The sequence below is a fragment of the Zootoca vivipara genome, chromosome 1, assembly GCF_965207765.1.
Source record: "Zootoca vivipara chromosome 1, rZooViv2.hap1.1, whole genome shotgun sequence".
NCBI lineage: Eukaryota > Metazoa > Chordata > Lepidosauria > Squamata > Lacertidae > Zootoca > Zootoca vivipara.
The window spans coordinates 97,720,187-97,737,382 of NC_142582.1; the positions used below are offsets into that span (position 1 = coordinate 97,720,187).

The 17,196-nt window shown below is 45.0% G+C and overlaps 1 protein-coding gene across 3 annotated transcripts in view; it reads right to left on the reverse strand.

The window, feature by feature from the left end:
- Window positions 1–17,196, reverse strand: part of STXBP6 (syntaxin binding protein 6) — a 93,975-nt gene that overhangs the window by 41,200 nt on the left and 35,579 nt on the right. The window contains exon 1 of one of the 3 annotated variants that reach the window (XM_088671306.1): window positions 16,323–16,426. The exons of the other annotated variants lie outside the window; for them this stretch is intronic. The gene's annotated coding sequence lies outside the window, so the exon portion shown is untranslated. Of the gene's footprint in view, window positions 1–16,322; window positions 16,427–17,196 lie in introns of those variants that run through there. 3 annotated transcript variants of the gene reach the window in all.

The following is a 17,196-nucleotide window of genomic DNA, read 5'->3' on the forward strand; positions in this document are numbered from 1 at the left end:
AAGCTATTGGATAACTTTATGGCAGAGTGCATTGCATTACTGGGAACGACTAGGAGCACTATATCGCACGTAGCCTGTTACAAGAAGGGTAAGGAAAAGTCTCAGAAGAAACTTATATAGACTTCCTTTTGTGTGCGTACACACGGGGGGGGGGGGCAGGGAAGCAGCAGCATCTCTACAGAAAGTCGGGCCACTTGCCTGTCTAGCACAGAGTAATGGCGTTATATTATAAATTCAGATTGCAACACATATTTTGACACACATCTTTTTTACAGAGAAAATGTATTTAGATATGAAATCTCCAAGGATGTAAATGAGACAGATAAACAACTCTGCATTCCTTGAGCTACATAAGTAATCTTATGGGAGGCCCTTCTCCTTGACATCTTGCTTCTTGTTTTGTTAACTTCCAAATGTGTTGGAATTTCAACACACATACGTCTGGAAAGATTTATCATGAATAGGTTCCAAAACTTAAAATTTCACCATAACGAAGTGCATATTCCAAATCAATTTTAGTGCCTTTGACAGCTCATCCTCCCTTTAGTAACTGAATTGGATATTAGGAAAGAAACTTGCTAATTCTATTCGTGCATCTTTGCATTCTGCTTTGAACAAATACAACTAACTGTACAAGTACTAAGTAACAGCTTATCAGTTCATTCTGGTCCTTTGTGAAAACATTCTCATTTTCTGATAAAATGCCTTATTTGTGCTACATTCACTGTTTACCAAGCCTATATTTATATCTTCAGTTAGATTCAATAAAATGTAAGGCACAATAATAGAATACTGTACTAAGACACAGTAGTAGTTAAATACTCTATGCAAGGGTAACCACAGCCAGTAGCTCCTAACACCACCTCCACATTTATTCAGTAGAGGATTTTGTGTATTGTGGCAGTAAGAAGAATTAAATAGAAAGAAAAATATTAGTAAGCATGTGCTCGAGGTGGAAGCAGTTACTGCAGCCGGAAAAAAGCAAAAAGGGGGGAAAGAAAGAATGATTTGGACATGCTAATAATTAACAACCATGAATAGTCAACAATTGAGTAATTCCAGTTAGGCACTTTCTCCAACTGAAGTTGTGTTGCTTGGGTAGAGAAAAGTTTTAAAGAGGGGTTAAAAAGGTCTGTATAATATGGACATAATTTCTATACACTGCCATTTAATTTCAGTGTTAGCCATTTTTCTTTTCCAGTTTTAAGCTGTTGAAATAGGTTAGTCTACTCTACATGCAATGTTAGTCTATATCTATTGCTGCATGGATTCATTTTCTCTATTTACTGACATCATGTTCTTAATGTGGCCTTGATTAGTCATGTTTGTTGTGTATTGAGTCAAAGGATTTTATCTCTGTATTATTATTGTCTGTATTTGCATTAGGATAAAGTAACTGCCTTTTGGTTCCAGAGGGTACAGCTACTATTGGTTCATTTAAGCTGCTGTATTTGGATCCTCTGTCTTATTGGTTCCCTCCAAAAGGCAGCACTGGGATTGCCTGATATTGTTCCCTCCAAAATGTATCCCCTTCTAGCTAGTTCCCTGTCCCTATAAATGTAGCCTTCCTGCCCTCACAGTCAGTCTTGCTCACTTTAATAAAGAGCTGTTACTAGAGAACTGTCTCCAGCATGTTTTGTCAAGAGAGCTGAAATCACAAACCCCACGTCATAACAACTGGCGACGAGGATGGGATCCGGAATGCTGAGGAGCGGTTAAACACAACCCTGCCTCAGAGTCCGGATTGCAGCTGAGAACAAGACTCACTGGCCAGCTGAGAAGACGACCCTGCCCGCTAGGACAATGGAGAGTCCAAGGGTATTGGAGCCCTTCCAGCCATCAGAGCCCCACACCTGGGAAGACTACGTCGAACGCTTCGAGTTCTTCGCAGTGGCTCAAGGGATCACCGATGCCAGCAAAAGAAGGGCCACATTCCTGAGCTACTGTGGGCCCGAGACCTTCAAGCTAGCCAAGGCATTACTTGCTCCAGCGAAGCTGAGTGAGACATCTCTCCAAGATATTCTTGCCTGCCTAACAAGCCACTTGGCGCCTACTGAGACCAAGATGGCCCGGCGGATGGAGTTCCATAAGAGGCAGCAGCATGCTGGGGAGTCTGTATCCGCATTTCTGGCTGAACTCCGGAAGCTCGCTCAGCACTGCGGCTTCCAAAATCTGGAAGAGGCTCTCCTGGATCGGTTTATTGGTGGTCTGAGCAGCAAGAAAGCCAGAAGACGCATCGTGGCTAAAGAAGAGGTTACCCTTGCTTCAGCCTTGAAGGAGGCCACCGCCACGGAGAATTATGAAAGAGAGGAGCTTGATGCCAGTCGCAAGGCCACTAAGCCACAGATAGAAGTTGCGCATGCCATGGACGAGCTAGAGGCTACTCCGAGCCAGAGCCCAGTCCGTGGGGTCGAGTTGGTGCGTCAGGCCTGCACAGTGCACAAAGATCACCGAGGCAGTTGCCCAGGTTGTGGCGGAAACCATGAGCGGAAGAGTTGTCGTTTCAGGGATGCTATGTGCCGGATGTGCGGGAAGACAGGTCACATCGCCAGGGTCTGTAGATCGGCGGCGTCGGGAGCAACAGGAGCACCTAGACTGGAGCATCGCAGACCGCCCACAGCAACTCATTTTCGAAAGGACTGCCACTACATAACGGAGATCAACGGGAGGGCCGTGCAGTTTCCAGCGCAAGGCAAGGCACACGTCAAGGTGAAGATTGAGGGTCAGCAGTGCGACATGGAGGTGGACTCTGGATCTGCATTCACCATTGTGTCGGACCAGACCGCGAAGACATTCTTCCCCAGGGGTAAGTTGCCCCCTCTGGAGCCCTTCCCGGCAACCTTGCAGTCGTACTCAGCAGGCCGCATCCATGTTATGGGAATGTGTGCCGTGAGAGTACAGTTCCGGGACAAACAGGCTGTACTCAAACTGGTGATTGCGAAGGGCAGTCGCCCCAGTCTCCTGGGCACTGACTGGTTCCCCGCCCTGGGACTGAGTATCTCAGGGCTTAATTCAATCCAAACCTGCCCTGAGATGAGTGAGGCATTATGCAAGGAATTTGCTGGTCTCTTTAATGGAAAACTGGGTTGTTATAAAGGGCCCCCAGTTGACTTCGAGTTGGACCCCGGGGTGGCCCCAATCCGACTCAAACCAAGGCGAGTGCCATTTGCACTGCAACCCAAGATCGAGGCAGAGCTGGATAAATTGGTCAAGCAGGGAGTTCTCTCACCCGTGGACTCTGCTAAGTGGGAGACTCCAATCGTCACGCCCCTTAAAGCAAATGGGGAAGTCAGGATATGTGCAGATTACAAATGTACTATCAATAAGGCACTCAGGGGAAACTCATACCCCATTCCAGTCGTATCACATCTGTTGGCTAAACTGGCTGGGGGCAAGGTGTTCGCCAAAATTGACCTGGCACAAGCTTACCAACAGCTGCCAGTAACCCCACAATCAGCGGAAGCACAGACTATTGTCACACATAAAGGGGCGTTCAGAGTTAACAGATTACAGTTCGGAGTTTGTGTGGCCCCAGGGATTTTTCAAGGGCTCATGGAACGCCTGTTAAGGGGTCTGCCGGGGGTCTTGCCATTTTTTGATGACGTTTTGATTGCTGGAAAAGACCCACAGGAACTGGTTGCGCGTGTCCGTGCAGTGTTACTCAAGCTCAAGGAGGTGGGGTTGCAACTGAAAAAAGAAAAATGCAGTTTTGGGGTGCCAACTGTGGATTTCTTGGGGTTTAAAATTGATGCATCAGGCATCCACCCCACAGATGCTAAGATTAAGGCCATCATCGAGGCACCACGACCACAGAACAAGACAGAGTTGCAGTCATTCCTGGGACTTATTAACTTTTACCATTCATTCTTACCCCAGAAAGCTTCGGTAGCTGAACCATTACATAGACTTTTGCAGAAAAAGAATGTGTGGCGATGGGGGCGGGAGCAGCAGAAGGCTTTTGACTCCTTGCGAGAAATGCTGAGTAGCAGGAGCGTCCTTGCTCATTATGATGAGTCGAAGCCACTGGTCCTGGCATGTGATGCCTCTCAATACGGCCTGGGGGCTGTGCTGAGTCATAGGGAACCGGATGGGTCGGAAAAGCCCATCTCTTTCTATTCCCGTACGTTGTCACCCACGGAGCGCAACTATGCTCAAATTGATAAAGAGGCACTAGCAATTGTGTCAGGAATCAAAAGGTTCTATGATTATTTGTACGGTCGCCATTTCTCCATTGAAACGGACCACAAACCACTGTTAGGGTTGTTCAACCCAAACAAACAAACGCCACAAATTCTCTCCCCCAGAATGTTGCGTTGGTCAATATTCCTGAATGGGTTCCAGTACACCTTGACCCATGTGCCGGGGAAACAGTTGTGCCACGCTGATGCGCTGAGTCGATTGCCCCTTCCTGGCGGGAGCAATGAGGATCCTGCTCCGGCGGAGCACATTATGATGCTAGAAACACTTCCGGGGGCTCCTGTAACAGCTACTGATATAGCTGAGAAAACGAGGAAAGATGCTGTTCTCTCCCGTGTGCTCACTTGGGTGGGGAGGGGGTGGCCAGGTGGTCCGCATGAAGAAAAATTCAGGCCTTATGCGACAAGGCAGCACGAATTGTCCATGCATAAGGGTTGTCTCCTATGGGGAGATAGGGTGATCATCCCAGCACCACTGAGAAACAGGGTTCTTGAGACGCTTCACATGGGACACCCGGGAATGGTCAGGATGAAGTCGCTAGCCCGATGTTATGTGTGGTGGCCTGGAATGGACCAGAACAAAGAACAATGGGTACGAACATGCAAGGCATGCCAAGAGGTGCGGCCAGAAGTGGCCAGAGCACCAGTCCACTGGTGGGAGCAGTCCAGGACTCCCTGGAGCCGGCTGCACATAGATTTTGCTGGGCCATTCCAAGGGAAGGTCTTTTTGGTTATCGTTGATGCATATTCCAAATGGTTAGAAGTGGCGATGGTCCCTAGCATGGCATCAGCTGCCGTAATCAAGGTGTTGAGGCAGCTGTTTGCAACCCACGGGTTACCTGAGACCATTGTATCAGATAATGGGGCAGCTTTTGTATCCCAAGAATTCAAGGCATTCTTGGCTGATAACTTCATAAGAGGGGTCACATCCGCGCCCTTTCACCCATCCTCCAATGGGCAGGCTGAGCGCATGGTAAGAACAGCCAAAGAATCCATTGCGCGCTTAATGGAGGGTAACTGGTCGGCTCGCATTGCGCGAATGTTATTTTTGCAGCATGCGACGCCGTGTACTGCGACGGGCAAGTCGCCAGCCGAGCTGCTCTTAGGTAGAAGACTGGTAACGGTGCTGGATTATGTCCACCCAGATAAAATGCCAAACCGTAATTCAAGAGCAACCCCCCAGGCTGAGACTGACACAACAAGGTATCTCGCCCCTGAAGATCTGGTCTGGGTGAGGAACTATTCACGAGGTCCGCGGTGGGTGGCCGGTGTGATCACCCGGGCTAGTGGACCTGTGTCCTATTATGTGACCTTGGAAAATGGGCAAGTTTGGAAGAGACATATAGATCAGCTGAGGCGCCGGGCGCTCAGCAGGGAGGAGTCAGATAATTCATCCCTGGCTAATGACGCACAGCTGCGAGACCAGAGTGAAGATGGCCCAGAGGTGCAGTCACCAGGGGCTTCAGCAAATGAACCAGGGTCTGCTAGTCCTCAGGATGACGAGGTACAGGTAGGGGACCCTGAGATGTCTGGGACTCCATCTGTTCCTGACGAAACCCCTATAGCAGCCCCTCCACCACAGGTAACACCCAATCCAGAACCTGCAACACCTGTTGTCAGGAGATCAAGTAGAAGTTGTAGGACCCCACAGTACCTGAGGGATTACGTCTGCTGTGCTCACTAGGGGGGAGGGGTGTTGTGTATTGAGTCAAAGGATTTTATCTCTGTATTATTATTGTCTGTATTTGCATTAGGATAAAGTAACTGCCTTTTGGTTCCAGAGGGTACAGCTACTATTGGTTCATTTAAGCTGCTGTATTTGGATCCTCTGTCTTATTGGTTCCCTCCAAAAGGCAGCACTGGGATTGCCTGATATTGTTCCCTCCAAAATGTATCCCCTTCTAGCTAGTTCCCTGTCCCTATAAATGTAGCCTTCCTGCCCTCACAGTCAGTCTTGTTCACTTTAATAAAGAGCTGTTACTAGAGAACTGTCTCCAGCATGTTTTGTCAAGAGAGCTGAAATCACAAACCCCACGTCATAACAATGTTTATTGTTCGTTTGATAATTCTGTGGAAAAGGTAAAGGGACCCCTGACCATTAGGTCCAGTCGTGACTGACTCTGGGGTTGCGCGCTCATCTCGCATTATTGGCCAAGGGAGCCGGTGTACAGCTTCCAGGTCATGTGGCCAGTATGACAAAGCCGCTTCTGGCGAACCAGAGCAGCACACGGAAACGGCGTTTACCTTCCTGCTGTAGTGGTACCTATTTATCTACTTTCACTTTGACGTGCTTTCGAACTGCTAGGTTGGCAGGAGCTGGGACCGAGCAACGGGAGCTCACCCCGTGGCAGGGATTCGAACCGCTGACCTTCTGATCAGCAAGCTCTAGGCTGTGTGGTTTAACCCACAGCGCCACCCGCGTCCCTTTTAATTCTGTGGAAAAGTGGCATGCAAATAAGAAGATAATTATGACTGTTGGCAGCACATGCTTTCTTTTGTCACATATTATAATCTCTGACCAAATAGGTTTTGCAGATGCACTACGGAAGTATTATGACCAGATGCAACCATGTGATGAATGGTGCCTGTTAGCCAAGAATGATTCTCTCCTGTCACCTTTAATTCTCTGAAAAGGCTATCTTTTCTCTATCGCCTCTGCGCTTTAGCTGTTTCTGTAAAATGGAAGACACCATAACGTTACCATAAAAAACCCATACACATACAAAGCTAAACTGGTGGGAGCAGTGGGGAGGCAGTATTATTGAAAAAGAATGAAATAAATGATGATTAAATGTCTTAGATAGTTACTGCTTTAGTTATGGCTTTATTGTCATTGATTTGCAACAAAAGCTCTAAAAATGTTTGTTTGCATCAAACATCCAGTTACCTAAATCCTTTAAACTTACTATTTTTTGCTAAACATTTGTTTCCCATAACCAAACTTGTGGTCCATTTGGAGCAGGCATAGGCAAACTCCAGCCTTCCAGGTGTTTGGGACTACAATTCCCATAATCCCTGCCCACTGGTCCTGTTAGCTAGGGATGATGGGAATTGTAGTCCCAAACATCTGGAGGGCCGGAGTTTGCCTATGCCTGATTTGGAGAGAAACAAACCATGTAATCCTGTTAACACTATGTTGGACCATGGCTTGTTTTCTGGCAGTGCAACAGCAGCAGGAGCACAGGAAGAGAAAAGTGCCCACGATTAGTTACAATGATTTCAAAAACATGCCGTGTGTCAACTTAAGGTTAACACGTTTTATTATGGCATAAGCTTTCATGGACTGTAGATCCAATTCCTGGCATGGCACCCCTCTGAAAACTGACTTCAGTGTGAAGAACAGCACAATCCATATCCATTATGCACTTGGTGTTTGTCGGTTTGATTCCAATAGCCCCAATGACACAATTTTAATTACATGAGACTAATCCACTTAAGCTTAGCTTAACTGGTGTGTGCATTGGCTCAAAGCACCCATAGTCAATGCTTGAGAACTTCATTTGGGAATGAGAAAGCATGGGTGGTATTCAACAAAGTTTTACTCATAAAACAGCCTCGAAAATTAATGATCTTAGATCAGGCTTCCTCAACATCGGCCCTCCAGATGTTTTGAGACTACAGTTCCCAGCATCCCTGACCACTGTTCCTGCTAGCTACGCATCATGGGAATTGTAGGCTATAAAACATCTGGAGGGCCGAGTTTGAGGAAGCCTGGCTTAGATCCACTGAGTAAAACTTTGCTGGATTCTCCCCCTTTGTGGCTAATCTACACCAGGCACTAGCTGTGCGACTGAATATGAACGTCTGCTTTGTGTAACTACATTTTCTCAAAACATAACAGGTTGGCCCTCAGACTTACCCTTCTGTGAACAGAAGGGCTCCTTGTGCTTGGAGAGAACTTGGATCCAGCAGAGGGGACAGGGCAGTGATCTATGCCAATTTGCACTTCCTCCTGCAGCTTCCAATGCCACGTCCCACACTGTTCTGAAGGGTCCTCCCAAACTACCTAAGCAACTTTTCAGGGGGCACAGTGGACTGGAAAGAGGAAGCAGCAGAAAATTGCAGCCCAACCTGTTGCATTTGTTTATTACGCTTCTGGCTTGATGATACGCCAGGCATGATCATATTCAATCAAGAGATCAAACCCCAAGACACGTGTTCTTTTTAGAATCTGTAATAAAAAAAGACACCACAAGACAAATGTAGTCATGTTTATTTTCCCTTCCAAATATCAGGGGTTTCCATTTTGCTTATGCAAAAAAACACACACCAATTTGCTTAATTACTTTGATTAACAAGGGATTCTTTTGTAGTGTGGATCCTTGATTAAGGTAAGCAGTTGTGCACATTTTAATTGAATAAATTCCCAAACACATGCGGCCTAGCAAACCATGCATGGTGATTTAATTATCAGGTAAGGAAAATCATTTCCCACCCTTATGGAAATCTGAAAGAGAGTTTATCCAATTGAGAAAATGCTTCAGTTTTTATAGGCAAGGACTCCTGGCCATAGCAAGGGTACAGACATATTATGGAATACAGACATATTAGGCTGTCAGTCAGGAGTGGGGAACCTTTGGCTCTCCAGATGTTGCTGAACTACAACGCCCATCATCCTTGGCCATTGTCCATGCTTCCTGGGGTAGAATGAGTTGTGGTTCAATGGGATCTAGAGCAGCCTTTCTCAGCCTTGGGTCACCAGATCCTTAGCTAGCAGGACCAGTGGTTGGGGATGATGGGAGCTGTAGTTCAACATCTGTGGAGTCAAGGTTGAGAAATGCTGATCTAGATGGATAAAATTTTCCCACCACTGCTGTAAGTAATGAATGAGTAGGCTATCTCAGAATATCACATCAATGGGAACAAATTCTCTCATTAGCAGGAACCAAGTAATACTAAACCATAACAAAAAGTAGCTTAAGAATTCCTTGCATATTTCAAGTGCTCAAAGAACTTTACATTTGTGCCAAAGAGGCACAAATGATACAAAGGGGCTGCAGGGCTGTGTGTTTAGCTCTGCCCCCAAGGTACACAGCACCTCCTTTCAAATCAAGGATATACAGGGATAATGTCTGAAGTGGGGAACCTTTTCTGTCCTGTGTTTCTCCCCTCCACCCCATGTAGTATATTGCTAGAGCAGGATTTTAAATCATATAGAAAGCCCATACCACTGGCTCTTCATAAGTTATCCCTCAACTTTTGAGACCGAGAGAAGCTGTGTGGTACTCAAGGGCACGGCTAAACATTAGTGGCCCCACAGCCATTTAGTACAAATGTTGCTCCTTTAGACTGAGGAACACATGAATACCATTGCAACTACTGTACTGTACTCTACAATATGTTATCACTACTGCTGCTACTGAAACTTATATACCACTCTGCAGAAAATGTGCCAAAAGCAGTTGTTAAAGTAGAGCCAATGTATGGTTCAAAGGCACCTGAACCCACCACTTTGCTGAAGCTAATAAAGTCTGGGAAATACATGTATGTTGCCTTCCTCACAGAGGAAAGGCAGGAGACGGGTGTAAGAAAACAATGAAAACTAGTCCCCTACTCGCTCACACAGTAAACAATTTTGTGACAGGGTGAGCAGGGCTTTGTAGCCCCTTCACTGCCACTAATCAAATGAGGGGAGGAACGCCTGAGGAGTACTACAGTACTATGAAGCGTTAATTGAGCTCAAAAGAAACAAACTGTCCCAAACACCACAGGCTAGGAAAATCCAACAGCAATCCAGTAAAATGCAGTGCACTAAAAATACAGCAATAAAGCTTAAAATTCAGTCAAGGTATATGCCCTCTGGAAAAGAGCAGCTTTCGCCTGCCTGCGAAAAAGCAGAAAGTGGGAGAAAAGTGTCAGCAGGACCATCTATAAAGATTTGAACCAAGAACTTCCTCGGTCACAGCTTAATATTCTTTGCCGCTTAAGCTATGTAACCTCTTGACTTGTGGAACATAATTCTTTAATTCAAGCTTGTTTGTTTGTTTGTTTGTTCTGCTGATTTTAGCAAAGTGACATTCATAGTTTAAAAGGGGTGGGATTTATCACTTCCGTACCTTATGCGCTGCATATTTTCTAACATGCATTTCAGCGCATTCTCTAATATGGTGACAAACAGCATTTTTATTTCCTTTGAAGCAGGAGGGTGGGAGTAGGTCCAACTCTTCTAGAGGACATTGCCGACTGAGTGAAACATCCGTCTCCTCTGCCTCAGCTTTCTCTATTAGTAGCCATCCTTATTTATCACCTAACTGGGGCCGGGAGAGGCCAATCTGAGCAGGTGGGGAAGGGAAGCGCAGGATTAGAGAAATTTATCACTGTTTGTCAGGGTTTGGCTGAACTTCACATTTGTATTACATGCCACGACTGTCTGCAGGGGTCAGACTCGGAACTCTTTCCTTTCCTATCTGAGCCCTGCAGCAATGGCATGACAATCTTCGAAGTCAAGATAAGAAGAATACAAGACAAGGAGCTTTGGCACAATTCCTTCCCCGCTCTAAATAGCCTCCCCCCCACTGCACTGTTTCAACAGCCGGGCAACATCAATAACTAGTTGATACCCGAATGTTACAGTTTTCAGAACGCACTGTTTAAAAGGATAAGTTCAATTTCAGGCAGCACTATTAAACTCCTGTCCTAAAAACATTTGCCCCCAGGTGTTAAGACACTGCAGTACAGTACTGATGTAATGCCAGGTTTTAGGGAACGGGGAGTATTGCATCCCATTCTAAGCACTTAAATGCTGGTGCAGCAAATAAGTTTCCAGGGGCTTCGAAATCTTTTCAGAACTCAATCCACTGTCAATATACAAAAGACGCTAAGCAGAAGAGTCTCTGTGTTGGGACAAGGCATGGCATGCTTAGGCTCCCAACAAAAGTGGCCATGAAGCCAGGGACCCTCCTTGTCTGAATAATTGAACGACTGGGGGAATGGGAAGGAATCACTGGCAGCACTTCAACACATCAAAAAGGATGTGGGTTGAAGCTGGGTGATCACATGGGGGGGGGGAATCACTGCCAGCTGGCGGGCCACATGCCCTGCAGGCTGCAAGCCATTTTGGCAGGCCACACCCCTGTCAATCACAGTTTTGCTAGTTCAGTACTGTACCTACAATCAGGCACTGGTGATCCGCTGCATCTTTAACTGCCCTGCACAGATGAGATATAAAATTCCCCAAAATCAGTTCCAAAATTAGGATGGCTGACATGAAAGCCAGGACTCCACATATTTGCAGCCACCCAAGCCAAAGAACAAAACAGTGCCCTTTGTGCTCAGAAACAGAAACTGCTTTTACTCCTGAACTGAGAAGACAGACACAGCTGCCTTGAACCGGGAAGAGTAAAAAGCCAGGGTTGTTTCTTCACCAATATTTTATTTTATTTATATTCTGCTTTCCCTCCCTCAAAGTGGCATGTATGGGTCTTCCTCTTTTATCTTCACAACAACTGTGAGGTAGGTTAGGCTAAGACACAGGGACTGGCCCAGTGGTCCAAGGTCACCCAATAAGCTTCCCTGCCAAATAGGGGTTTGAATCATTTGGCATCACTGAGTTTTCCCTGTAGCTGAGCTTTCCCTGTATTATTGCTGAAGTGACTAACCTGTGGAACTCCAGATATTGCTACAATCCCATCAGCCTCAGCTAGCATGACCAGATGGCCAGGGATTGTGGGAATTGTAGTTCTGCAACATCTGGAGGGCTACAGGTTGGCTATTTCAGGCAGGGCTCAATCACACACTCCCTGAGCAATGGTAGGATAGATAGTCAACACAAACACATTTTTCATTAAATAGAATCAGATCAGTCAAGCTCTCCTTATTTCTTTCTTGTCCCACTACCGCGGGTATTAAGAGAACTATGGTTTTAAAACTACATTGTCAGAAGTAGCCTTTTTGTTCCTTATAATTTGTCAAGTTTTGTCTAGATTTAAGACTTTTTTTAAAAAAAAAGAAACAGTCTTCCCCACCCCCGACCCCACCCCACCCCGTGGTGGTTTTAGCATCCTCCGAGAGATAATGATCACCTTCAAGCTTTGGTGCTATTATTAACATTCACATAGCAGGACACACATTAGGAAGAAAGGGAAGTCATTTGAGTTGACACTTTCATCCAGAGATGCAATAAATCTCTCTTAAATACTGTTGGGGATTTTACAAGAATGCCATTAAAAAACCCAGCAGCAGCAATTTCCAAACAATTCTGTTCTCTCCTGCTGTCCAATTCTAAAACATAATTCAAAGGCTTTTTTTCCAGCAAGAGGTGTGGACATGCTTTCTTTCCTTTCCTTTTTCCAAGCAAACTATCAGGCAGAGCTATTTTTTAAAGTTTAAATAATGAATAATTATACAACACTGCTGTTCACAGGATTTCAAACAGAAATAATGGCAATAATTGTTATGGTTTAACTAATGGGCACTTTAAATTTCCACTGCATGAATTATAAACAGAAGTTTTTAGATTTATAATTCATTCCATTTAGAAAATGGGCAGATAAGCTGCAGGTCCTCAGGTATTCAAAATCCTTTCCCCAGCCATAGCATCAGCCATTAAACAAGCATGCCAGTGCTATGATTCAAACATGTTTGCCTGGATTTTCTTAGTGCCTGGTTATTCCTCATTTGAGTAAATTATGCAACTTATCATTTTTCCCATTGTAGTCAATGCTTTCTATTTAACATGCACAATACAACTCCCGAGTACCACCACTTAGCACTTTATTTTGCACTTTGTTCTATCACTAATGGTGAGAAGATACAGACAGACAGAATGAAGAACTACTTTTCACAGCGTATAATATATTGTACACACAGGTCTCGCTATCCAAACACAATGCTTTCTCAGGAAATTGTTAGGCAAGTGTTCGCACAATGACTTTATGATTTCCACTGATTCCTATGGTGAAATTTTGACCCCAAAATTACAGAAATCCTGGGAAACCCTCTGAAACCTTGCAAAAGGCATGACTTCTGGTGAAATATGTGCCATGAATCTGTGAAGCACAAAAAAGTAAGGGTTGTTTAAGGCTGCTTAATTGTTTACAGTCCTACATGCTGGTACAGCTGTTTGGATATCTGAATCTGTGGTGTGTGTAGTAAGGTTTGAGTACTAATTCCTCAATAAGCAATAAGCAAATTTTTGTATGAGCATTTGGATAGCAGGACCTGCATGCATTTGCTACCCCAAGATGCAATGACAAGCTCATGGTGGATACGGCTATCAGGTGCTACCAGTCACAAGGGCTATACACTACCACCAAGATCAAAGACTAGATGCCTCTGAATATCAGCTGCAGGGAAACATGCACCCCTGGCTATCAGAGCTGCTGCTGGTAATCAATAGGATGGGTTGGTTAATTTATAGTTATCCAGATGCTGATGAACTACAACTCCCTTCAACCCAGACCATTGGCCCTGCTGGCTGAAACTGATGGGAGTTAGGGTCCATCCACATTTGGATGGCCACAGGTTAGCCAACCCTGTTGTAGGATATCAAAATTGCATTGCTCTGAATTAAGAAGTATTAAGAACATATTGGCATCAATTAATGTCTTCAGGTGGTTTGTTTAAATATAAAGTGCCATGCAACATCCAACTTGGATGGGAAGCTCACCCTTGGGGGAGAAGTCCAAAACCCAAACAAAATAAATATGAAGCAGAAAAATAATAAAGTAAGCTAGGCAGTAATGGAAGCAAGTGACTTGGCATTTTTACAAATGTGCACAGTCGTAAGAAGAGTATTATTATTTTTACTTCCATATTGGAATTATCACAATAATTACTTATGCTGTTCATAAACATGTATTGTCTATGAACAGAGAAAGGTGTTAAAAACTTCTTTCTTAAAAATCAAGAAAACCTAAAACAAAATCACAGCTAATAAATGTGATTTATTACTACTGGATGCAGAAATATTAAGGAGAGGGGTACAATATAAACAGTGGTCTGGTTATATCACAATAGTGTGTTCAAGCTAGAAAAGAGGATCACCTTCTGAAGTATGAAAATCCAATGATCTTTATGCTATAATCAGGTTTACTTTAGGCATTTGTTCCTCTAGTCAGGTTATTTACCCATGTGTTGTCCTGTTTGCTATGATGAAATTCATTTCTGTTAAGTCCTGTCATTTTTTTGATGGCTTAATGTGGTGTAATTATCAGAAAGGGTAGATATGAGGCATCAATAATACAGTCCTGAAAGCATTTGCAATGAATACAGTACATGGGAAATGCTCTTCTTGCCTCCTTCCATTTAGGGGGATGAAAAACAGCAATGCATACAAGCTCTATCTAGATCTTCCCGCACTCTCCATTTATTTTCAATGGTCTGCTCATTAGAGTCATTAGGAAAGCCAGAGTGAAAGAAGTCACACTGACTATGCACAGCACTAGTCAGAGATGAAATAAATATTCAGTGTTCTTCCAGGATCTAGTTTAGAGTCTTAGCAGGTTTGGGGCTTAAGCAGAAGGCTTCACAAGATCTAGGGGACGTCAGATGCAGGGAGACAGGTCTGAGAAAGGAGTCCGTAGTGGATGAAGTGTGTTTTACTTCCAAGTCTATAATTCTCAGTTAATATATTGACAAAAGCCAAATAAGAATTCCACCGACTTCACCATTAACTCTTCTGGAATAAATCATTTGAGGGACTGAAGCGCGTTTCTCATACAGTCTAGAAAGCATACATAAAGACGCACAGTTTCTTAAAATGAGATGCAATGGTGTCCTGGAACTGGATATCCTCAAAATTATAAAGTACCAGAAAGCAGCAGCACAGTTTCTATATTTAAACTATGCTTTCTTTTACTCTCCATTTATCTGTAGTGCTCTTTTAATGGCTCTGTGTGGAGCTGGAGGGCAACCATTTCAGAGACGGCCCTGAGGGAAGGCCACTTGCAAATTGTCCTTCGCCTTGTTACCACTCATTCCTAGTCAGCCTAAGCTGGGTAGGCAGTGAACCTCCAAATATGTATGACTTACCTATCCTAGAATGGGGCAACTTCCAGCTCAGATCCCAGTCAAGCCATTTCTCCCACCTTACCGACAGTTACTTAAACCAGGGATGGATAGCATGTGATCCTTCTATTTTTACTCAACTCCTAGCTTCCAATAGCCCCAGTCAACATGGCCAATAGTCAAGGATGATGGGAGCTGCGGTCCTGTAGCATCTGCAGGATAAGGTTAACTACCCTAAACACAATATGGATGTGGGGTCAAAATTGATATGGAGGCAGGCAACCCTACCATCAAAGTGGCTGGCAAACAAGTCACAGTGGGCTTCCTAAGATTCCAAATCTCCATTCCCTGAATCAGTCCACCATCCCTGCAAGGGGATGGGGGTGGGGATTGGAGCCACAAGTCCAAAGTTCATCAGGAACTTGACTGACCATGACAATGGGGTGATACCCCGCCCCCCAGCTCATAATGGAGGCCATAAAGTCATGAGCCAGAATACTAGAGGCAGACTCATCATGTAAGTTGAATTACTCCAACACTAACCCCCCCAAACTTTCTCCACCAGTTTGGTAAGAGAAACTGCCAGCAGCAACAGTGAAAGTACATCACAGAAACCCTAGTTTCTTGTCTCCTGGGCCTGATACCAGGTGCAGGTCCTCAAAGTCAACTCCAAGACAAAGAAGTTTCCTGTTGATGGAGATGGAAGTCCTGTGGACCACAGTCATGGCCCACCCCACAGCCTATGAGTATCTGGATGGGCACAGCAGGGTCTCAGTAATATACCCCAGATCTTTCCTTCCAACTCTGTGATTGGCATTAAACACCAAGACACATAGGCTGGTGGTCATAGCAGACAAGCAATTAGGAACTCAACCACGGAAGGGGTGGAAGCAGGGAACAATGTATAAATAAGCCTTGCTCTCTCCTTCCATGGTGACTTATCACATCCGTGTGTATCCCCTACACGTGTTCACTGAAACTGAGGTGGCATCTCCAATGTCCCACCCTTGCCAAACAGCTGCTCCCATGCATATAATGTATACAACAGACCCCCCCCCCCCGACAAAAATATCTACTGCAATCAGCCAATTATCCCAGAAGATATTTGACGGATTAGAACAGTTTTACTAAAAGCACATGATCCACCCAGTCCCTACACAAAAGCACACGTACTCCAACCTTGGCTCACACCCAGGAAAGTCCAACCTTCTGCCAATTACAGACTCCCACTCCGAGGACATCTGGCAACTTTCTTCTGTCAGACAATTCACTGCAAAGGCTCTCACCCTGTGTAGGAAAAACACATGCTATAAACCTACCCAACCATCATGGCTGAAACTGAAAGGGAATTTACAAGCCTGCTTTCCCCTTCCCACAGACTACTCCCTTTGGTGTCTCCTGTGCCAAGACAAGCCTGCTGCCCAAGGGTGCCGGCTTTTTATGCCCCCTGATACAAGAGACTCTGCCAAGGGCAGCATATAAGAAGAGCCTGCTGGATCAGGCCAATGGCCCTTCTAATCAAGACTTCTGTTCTCGCAGTAGCAAACCAGATGCTTGTGCCACAAGCAAGACCTAGGAGCAGGAGCTGTCTTCCCTCCTGTGGCTTCCAGCAACTGATAAAGTTGTTATCTCAGGCAAAAAGGAGGGGGAAGTGTCTCAGTTCTTCCAGCATTGACAGGCAACCTTAGATATCTCAGGCAACTGTGATTCCCGCACAGCAGGGGGTTGGATTACGTGACACTTTGGGTTACTTCCAGCTTAAGAATTCCATGATTCTAGGATCAGCAGCCCAGGGAATGAACAAAAGCACACATATGGTCAAGTCCTCACTCCTTGGGCAGATCTTCTCTAGTCCCACCATGTTATAGCTATTCTTAAAATGACAGGCCTTCTGTGTGGAAGGTCATGTCACAGTCTGTTAACAAGAATTCTGAGTAACACTGAAGTTGTAACACTGGCTATAAGAACAGTGTTGTGAAATTGCAAACCCCTCCAGAATGAACTGGGTCTATTATTACCTGACACAAGGGCTGGCAAGCTGAGGGAAATAAAG